The 9,585-nt window shown below is 38.6% G+C and overlaps 1 pseudogene; it reads right to left on the bottom strand.

The window, feature by feature from the left end:
- Positions 1-1,099: 1,099 nt before the first annotated feature.
- Positions 1,100-1,198, bottom strand: LOC129406223 (U6 spliceosomal RNA; annotated as a pseudogene).
- Between the last annotated feature and the right edge of the window lie 8,387 nt (positions 1,199-9,585).

The following is a 9,585-nucleotide window of genomic DNA, read 5'->3' as shown; positions in this document are numbered from 1 at the left end:
AGATTTCCTTTTCTCAGTAATTTACCACTAACCAGTGATGTAAAATGTGCTTTTGTAGTGCTACTACTACTGGATATTTTGCTGACCATCAGATCTAAAGGAAGATTTATCAGACTTGGCAACTATATGCCATCTTTGGAAATACTGCATTGCCACAGACTAAAGCACCAAACAGAGGAATAGAATGGAGCTTCCTCATGTACTTCATACTCTGCTTTGTCTGAGGAAAAATTGGGTGCCCTATTCATTCAACCACTCTGTAGCATTCCCTTGCTCTATAAAATAGAGATACAGTTAGAAATCATTCAGCACACAGACAGATCAGTCTTAGAATTAATTTTGTACATTAGAAATTTTCTACAAATCTTTTTAATAAGTGAAAACACATACAATGGAAATATAAATTATTAATCAGTTAAAACATTTCAAATACCATTTTTGCATGCTATCTCTAATTAACCAATGTCCTTTTGTCCCTTGGAAAATGCAAGTGTCTCTAATTCTCAATTTTGAATTAAATTTGATTACCAAATAACATTACCAGTGACTTCTAATTAAAAACATAAGTTCTGAACATTCAGTCTAGCATTTCATTCCCATGTCAGCCAATAATTATTAGATGCATGATTCAACTGGGTTTCTTTTTTTTCTTTATCAAAACACATGCCATAGTTTATTACACATGACTTAGAGTGATGTAGCTTGTACAATTTTACATCATTTGATTGCTATCAGTAATGAAATGTACTATAATTTAAACCAGGAGATAGTCATTAATCTCTAAAACAATGATCACTGACATTTAATAAAATATATTACATGAAAATTATGGCCCTAACTATACTTTCCAATATTCCCTATCACAGATGTTCTCCTAAGGCACTTTCTCTTATCAAATAAGCAAGAGATTTACTGCTTAATGGGGTCGATAGCTAATCCAACAATACTCGTGGTGCAACTCAAGTCTGCTATTGTAAGTCATAAGTTAGTAATTTAATAGAGAACAATTAGGCAGTTCACTATGTATTTCCATTATGTAACTTTTAATAAGAAATTTTCTACATGAGGAGACTGTCTAATAATTGAACTCAACCATTTAAAAAAAATGGAATTTTTCATGAATTTGCATGCAATCCTCTGGAAGAGGCTATGCTATTCTCTGTATCATTCCAACTTGTATATGTCCTGTAAGAACAAGCATTCCACCTTTTTTTTTAAAAAAAAAGTTGTGTTCTATTCTAAGGCCAAATATAACACATTTCTCTCCCAAATGGCCTTACCTATTGACTTCCTTGTTATTTTATATATATATATAATATATATACATATATATATATATATATTGCTTCTCGGGTCACACCCAGCGATGCACAAGGGTTACTCCTGGCTCTACACTCAGGAATTACTCCTGGCGGTGCTGGGGGACCATATGGGATGCTGGGAATCGAACCCGGGGTCAGCTGCGTGCAAGGCAAACACCCTACCTGCTGTGCTATCACTCCAGCCCCTTCCCTTATTATCTTTAATATGAATATTTTCTTCTGAGTTCTCTAATCTTCACCACTAAAACTTTTTCTTGACTTCTCTCTTTGTCCTGACCCACTAGATTTAACATATCTATAGTTAGATTGCTTTCAATTATATTTCTTTTGTATAATTACATATATACACATATTAGTTATTGTATGTAATAATCTCACTTCTAAGCCCTCTGCCCTCCCATTAAAATGTTTTACACTTTCCCTTTTTTATAAAATCATATACATTATCAAATTGTAGATATTCTTCTTGTAAAATTTTATCAATTCTTCTCCTTGTTATAAAGCTCAATTTAGTCCCTTTCTCTTTCCAAACCCCCACTGTCCTGTTGGTACTAAATAGAGCTTCACTTCAATTCTGATTGGATTGAACTAACCATCTCGTCTAAATTCTTAAAAAAAAAAAAAAACCCTCTTATTTGCACATACCACATGACCCATGAAGGCTTTTTCCTCCCAAGAGTGTCTGGATAGACTTTAAGCGCTCTCACACATTCTTCTTTCTCAGACTAGTGTGAGTAGGTAATAAATCAGTAGGTATCTATAGATGACAGGAAGGAGATGTGAGCCTTTCTGTGAATCGGAGGTCAGTAAACTACAGGGCATGAGTAAACTATCTTCTTCCCCATGTTTTGGTAAATTAAACTTTATTGGTATACTTTTATGTTTAGATGTCAGTCTGTGGCTGCGTTTGCAAAACAACAGAGTTAGGAGGTAACAACAGAGACTATTTCCCCTAAATCTGGAAGTATTTCTTATAGGGAGGCAGGCATGGCAGTGCTTGGGGAGTCCAAAGGTCAGTCCAGCAGCCCTCAGTGCAGGGTCCATCAGGTCGATGCCAGTTCTCTGGTGTCATGTGGTATCAGAGATCCAACACAAGGTCTCATGTTCTACTTTTTGAGCCATCTCTTCTGGCCCCAAGCTTGGAGAATTTAACCTTCACAGAAAAGGCTCTTGACAGACGTAGCTTTCAAACCCTCGATCTTAGTCACTGAAGGAAGGTGGTGGGGAGGGGGGGGAATCAACTTAGTTTGTGGCTGGGTCAATATTATAGCAAATAGGGCATTGGCCCTACATTTGCTAACCTGGGTTTGACTCTGCACAACCCCATATGGTCCCCCAAGCCCACCAAGAGTGATCTCTGAGTGCAGAAGTGCAGAGTCAGGAGTAAGCCCTGAGCACTGGTAGGTGTGGCAAACACACACACACACACACACACACACACACAAACAGACCTTTGTTTGGATGATGGAGCAGGCTCCTTAGAATGAGTCTCATGATACTGTTTCTGTTCGAGTCACTTCCTCTCCTGATTGGCAGCATGCCAGCTGCTCTGTGAATGACTCTCAACTTGCTTAGCCACAGCCACTAGGTTTGAGTAAGGAATTTTCTCAGGCACATACCTTCTTACAGGCATTTTCACATGTAAGAAGACACCTTAGATGAGTGGGTACTGTCAATGTTTAGGGTATTTGCCTGTCCTCGCACATGGTGCCTGACAAGAGACAGCTTCAGGCAAGTCACTCAGAATCTGCATGCAAATTTCACCAACCTGAGAAAAGATGAAAAGGCTGCAAAAGCAACCCAAACCAAACAACTCCAGTGAAGCACTGGAAGCCAATGTCAGAAAGAAACTGTTTACCAAAATGCCAGAAGATACATCCAGCTGACTCATTTTGTCCAAATAAAAGAATATTTTTATGATTTCAGAAGTTTTTTCCCCCAAGTCTTATCTTAAGTAATGAATTTAAAGCAGTTCTTTTGCATGGGGACAAAATAATTATTTTTGTGTTTTTGTATTCATATTTCCCCAAGTATACCACAGTGTGCAACTATCCATATTTATACATCGATCTCATTAAGCATTCTCATTTCAAAGCTAAAAATTCAGAGGCTTACATGCAACCTAATTTAAATTCTGGGTAAAAATTGCATAGATTCTTTTGGATTACCTTAGCTATATATAGTTTTGATACTCATGTATTTATTCAGCGAATATTTCTTAGTACCTCTCAAATTCCAAGCATCATGGAAATTATAGAGTATGACCAAAAAGAGCACTACATTTCGAGCTGTCAGGTGAGGTCTGCACCCCAGCTCTAGGAGCAGACTGAAGTAACTTAAATAAATAACTTATTTAAGTAACTTAAATAACTTATTTAAGTAACTTAAATAACTTATTTAAGTAACTTAAATAACTTATTTAATACTTTTGAGACAAATGAAGGTTCCTGTAAAATGTGGAATATGGTATTTTTCACCTAAGCAATGTAAGAATTCTTAGTGGGAGAGAGAAGCAATAGAGAGAGGGACATATATTTGACGTGCCAGATTGTTGTTTAAATTCCCAGCACTGAGTATATCTTCCGTGTGGTCCCAGGGGCACTTGAGCACTACTGCTCCCAATAAATGCAGGACATATTCTCAAGTTCTAGCACTGAACCATAAGCATGGTTGGTTGAGTATCACTGCCAGGGGCTCCCTGACCACCAATTGCATGGGTGGTCCCCTCCCATTGTTCACCCCTCTACAACCACCAACAAAGAAATAAATGAAAAAATTCTGAACAGTAGCATTTACCTGCCTACCACTGACATACTTAGTTTCTGCTATCAAATGGGAATTATTCCTGGAAATCAGGTACAGAGGTGACCTTCTAAATCAATCCAATCCAGACTATTGATAGTCACCTTCTCCCCGCAGTGCATTTTTAGGTTCGGTCCTAAATCAGGACAATCAGAGTTCTTCCAAGGACCCTGACAACTACAGCTAAGACCGTGTCTCTTTGTCTACGACATCATGAAACTGAAAGAGAATAAACCTGAGGGAGCAGAGGAAAGAGCTCCACCAAGTAAAGAAAGACTGTAGCAGGAGGGTCTCCAAAAGGCAGTGCTCAGACTGAGTTCCCGCAGGTTCCCTCACTCAGTTTCTAGCTCCTTCAGGCTGTTCTGGAGTCTTTTCACTACACTATTCTTGCAAAAGTCACATTTGTTGTATTTAGGTCCATACCACAGTACAGGCATGTTTATCAAAATACAAAGTGCCTAATAAATTTTTCTTACTTTGCTTTGGAACCATTGGGTAGAAGACTCCACAGTCCATGGACAGTCATAGTCCACAAGTCACTTTCACTCTCTTTTTGGGGGGGCGGAGCAAGATCATTTTTAGTGAAACTTACTCTTAAGATTTAAGATTTGAGGGGAGAGAACAAGAGGAAGTATGTGTTAATGAGAGAACACTTCTCCAGAGTGTAAAATGCAAACAGAAAGAGAGAGACAAGCACACACAATAAACATTCAAGGGAGAACACAGGCTTGAAGAGCAAGCTGACCCCTTCTCTTTAGAAAGCAGGAACCTGGCTTATTTTTGCTTATTGTCAATGGTGCTTGACATGTGAGAGGCAAACAATAAATATCTGCCTGTTATGTTAAGAAAACATTGTCTAAACAAGTAATCAAAGCACTGACCTGAGTATCATAATAGATACATAAAAGACACTTTAAGATCATTAAGAAGACACTGACCTGGCCATTGCTTTTGCAAGAACTGCAAATAAAATAGATATGATAGTATACAAGAAGCTAACACAATCTCTGTTGTTGTTAATATAATGGATCGTAGAGACACCATGATTCTCATGGGCAAAAAACGCCAATGGTCATTATCTTTCTAAAGTGAAGGAAATCTGAAGTCAGCCCTTACTTTGGCTCCATCCCCTCTCCATCTTCTTTTACAGAATTCTTGGGCAGAGGGCATCCTGGGGAAAAAGAAGAGCAGGAACTTGGTCTTAGGTGACAGTTCTGCCACACTGCTTGAATCTTGCTCTGCATTAGTGCCCTGCCTATCCTCATCTGGGGGAACATACTCTGAGATTTCAGAGTGGCAACACAGCAACCCACATCTCGCCACCGCCATCATTTTGTGCCAAAAATACTCCTGGAATCAAGGATACTTGGTTATTTTCATAGCTTACTTAGTACTCCACACCATGCCTTTTCCAAAGTGCATTATTGGATAAGAGTTCTTCTTACCTACATGTCCCAAACTATCCTACAAACTACCCTTTTCCCATTATGAAAGAAATCCTCCTATAGCATGTGGCCATGAATCTCATACTGTACACCACTGATGTTCCAAGACAAGGGCTTAATGACTCCAGGGTTAAATGCAATAATATTCACAGACTTTCCTCTAAGGAACCTCTTTGGATCATTTCTAGTGGGATTATTCATAACAAGTAATATAAAATAAATTATTTAGGTCTGCTCTGGGGGCATGCTTTGGATCAGGTTGGAAATATCTGAAACATGGTGGTGGGAAGGTATAATGGTGGTGGGATTGGTCTTGAAATATTAAGTGTGATAAATTATTGTCAACAACTTTATAAAAACAAAACAAAAAAATTTTAAAAACTGATCCCCCCCATAGAAAAACACTCTTCTTCTCCTTCTCCTTCTCCTTCTCCTTCTCCTTCTCCTTCTCCTTCTCCTTCTCCTTCTCCTTCTCCTTCTCCTTCTCCTTCTCCTTCTCCTTCTCCTTCTCCTTCTCCTTCTTCTTCTTCTTCTTCTTCTTCTTCTTCTTCTTCTTCTTCTTCTTCTTCTTCTTCTTCTTCTTCTTCTTCTTCTTCTCTTCAATTTTATCAAATCACCGTGAGATAGTTACACACTTTCATATTTGGGTTAAAATCTCACAATGATCAAACACCCATTCCTCCACCAGTACACATTTCCCACCACCAGTATCCCGAGTATATCCCCCCTTTCCCACCGTCCCCTTCCCTTCATGGCAGACAATATTCCCCATACTCTCTCTCTACTTTGGGTCATTATAGCTTGCAACACAGACACTGAGAGGTCATCATGTTTGGTCTATTTTCTACTTTCGGCACACATCTCCCATCCCGAATGATTCCTCCAGCCATCATTTTCTTAGTGATCCCTTATCTATTCCATCTGCCTTCTACCCTTAGCTCATGAAGCAGTCTTCCAGCTATGGGGCAATCCTCCTGGCCCTTTTATCTACTATCCTTGGGTGTCAGCCTCATGTGATGTTATTCTATACTCCATAAATGAGTGCAGTCCTTCTATGTCTATCCCTCTCTTTCTGACTCATTTCACTTATCATGATAATCTCTATATCTATTCATTTATAAGCAAATTTCATGACTTCATCTCTCCTAACAGCTGCATAGTATCCAATTGTGTAAATGTACCAAAGGTTCTTTAACCAGTCATCTGTTTTAGGGAACTCGGGTTGTTTCCAGATTTTGGCTATTGCGAACAGTGCTACAATGAATATATAGGTACAGATGCCATTTCTACTGTGCCTTTTTGCATCTTCGGGATATATTCCCAGGAGTGGTATTGTGGGGTCATATGGAAGCTCAATTTCTAGTTTTTGAAGGACTGTCCATATTGTTTTCCAGAAAGGCTGGACCAGTCAGCATTCCCACCAACAGTGAAAGAGCATCCCTTTTTCCCCATGTCCACGCCAGCACTGGTTGCTTTTGTTCTTTTGAATGTATGACAGTCTCTGTGGTGTGAGATGATATCTTATTGCTGTTTTGATTTGCATCTATCTGATAACTAGTGATGAAAAGTGGAACAAGGAAAGCCCCTTCAACAAGTAGTGCTGGGAAAACTGGATATCTATCTGCAAAAAAAAAAAAAAAATGAACTCTGACCTCTGTCTAATGCAAGGCACAAAAGTTAGATCAAAATGGATTAAAGACCTCAATACCAGACATGAATCTATAAGGTAAATAGAAGAAAATGTAGGCAGAACTCTCCATGACATTGAAGCTTAAAGCATCTTTAAGGATGAAACAGCACTGATCATGCAAGTGGAAGCAAACATAAAAAAATGGGACTGCATCAAACTAAGAAGCTACTGAACTTCAAAAGAAACGGCGACCAAAATACAGAAAGAGCCCACAGAATGGGAAGGAATACTTACCCAATACCTGATAAGGGATTAATATCCAGGATATACAAGACACTAGAAGAATTGTATAAGGAAAAAACCTCCAATGCCATCAAAAAATTGGGAGAATAAATGAGCAGAAGTTTGCTCAAAAAAGAAATACAAATGGGCAAAAGGCACATGAAAAAATGCTCAATACACATCTTCTTAGCATAGTATTTGACTTTCTTTTTTAGTCACTTTCTTAAGTAGCATGAACATCAATTTACCAAGTGAATTTATCTGAACCCTCTAAAATGGCCCTGTGGCCTCAAATTGAATCTCAAAACTACTGCTTAAAGAAAAAAAATAATCTTTATCTTCTGATTCCACAGGTGATGTAATAAGCAACTTCCCCTCAGTCAATTTTTTTGCTGTCACTTTTTTGGGGACAATTTGGTTTTCTACATTAAAGTGCTTAACTTAAATGACAATTTGGTTTTCTACATTAAAGTGCTTAACTTAACTAAAGTGCTTAACTTAAAATTTAAATTAAAGTGCTTAATTTAAATGATGACAAAATAAACTCTAAGATACTGAACATAAATGCAATTCACCCATTTGTTAACTATATATTGAGAAGAAGGACTGGAGCAATAGCACAGCGGATTGGGCACTTGTGTTGCACACAGTCAACCCAGGTTCAATTCCTCTGTCCCTCTTGGAGAGCATGGCAAGCTACCAAGAGTATCCCGCCAGCACGGCAGAGCCTGGCAAGCTACCCATGGCATATTCAATATGCCAATAGCAGTAACAACAAGTCTCACAATGGAGACATTACTGGTGCCCACTTGAGCAAATTGTTGAACAATTGGAAGACAGTGCAACAGTGCTACAGTGCTACATTTAGAAGAAAAAACCTACTATGAGGCATTTTTCCCCATTTGAAATAAGGCTTTAAGGGACTATAATAATTGTCAATTTGAGTTCAGTAGATCAAGAATGCTCTTGCTACTTTACACGTTTTGTGTTCATATTCTGTTCAAGAGGAAGTAAGCATAAATTATCTAAACCTTCCTAAAAGAAAGAAAAAAGAGTTAAACTCATCCAAATCAAGGAGGTCTGAGCAGAAAACCATATACAAATGCTCAGAAAGAATCTATGATCAGACTATCCTATGATCTATGCTCATTCCAACTATGATTATTGAAAAATCCTGACATCCTTTCCTCCATTTTAATACTTGCTAGTTGAAAGTGTCTTTAGCTAGAGGTTCGGGTGCAAACCCCACAGTTAGGTCCATCATTTTTCATGTCAGCTGGTGATGAGCAAGTACTGACACAGGAATCTGGTATGAGTCTCTCTCCTTGTTCCTGACCCTTAAACAAAACAGCACTATATGGGTGAGATGCACTATTTTTAGGATAAACTGGGAAAAATAGGAATTGCAGGCCTAAAATGTACCGAAAGAACTGGAAGCCTGTGAGACCATAATTTCCCTTAATCGAAAAAAGCACTTCAATAGTACTTCAAGATAAATACATTTAAGAATGATTTCCCACACCCCGTTAAAACAAGACAGAGATAGATCCTCAGTCTAAGATATACAGGCAACTGGTATTAATAGTAAATGTCTGTAATTTATTTACAACGGCCCAGAACACCCATCTTTGGGGTACAGAAAATGTGTTTAAAATGGAATAAAAAGAAAATGTTCAGACACGAGGACATTTCCCCCCAAAATACAAGAGACTGATAATCTTCCTTCTCAGCTGAGTTGGGGTTGGTGGGGGCTGGGAGATTCTCAGTGAATCTCAACCATCTGGGCTGGCAGCAGCTCAATCCAAGAATCTGAGGATGTGGTGCTGCTTTACTCTGTGGTGTTAACATTACCCAAGCCACCTCAGCAGTGCTGTGGGTCTCCAGGGTTGCACCAGTGATGCTCAGGGAAATCTATGGGGCTGGGAATGAACCAGAGTTGGCAACATTCAAGACTTGTGCCCAACACTATCTGGGCTCTAAGCAGGTTTTCAACACACTAAGTACTTTTGCTTTTGAAAGGAAACAATAACACATAATGTACAAAGTGATACCCCTCTCCTAAAGGTTTTAAAATAGCATTGACTATACTAACTTCAAGTACTAT

This window comes from Sorex araneus, chromosome 6 (genome assembly GCF_027595985.1).
Source record: "Sorex araneus isolate mSorAra2 chromosome 6, mSorAra2.pri, whole genome shotgun sequence".
In the NCBI taxonomy this organism is placed as follows: Eukaryota; Metazoa; Chordata; class Mammalia; order Eulipotyphla; family Soricidae; genus Sorex; species Sorex araneus.
Note: the sequence above shows the minus strand (reverse complement) of the source record. Positions and strands in the feature narration are given on the sequence as shown.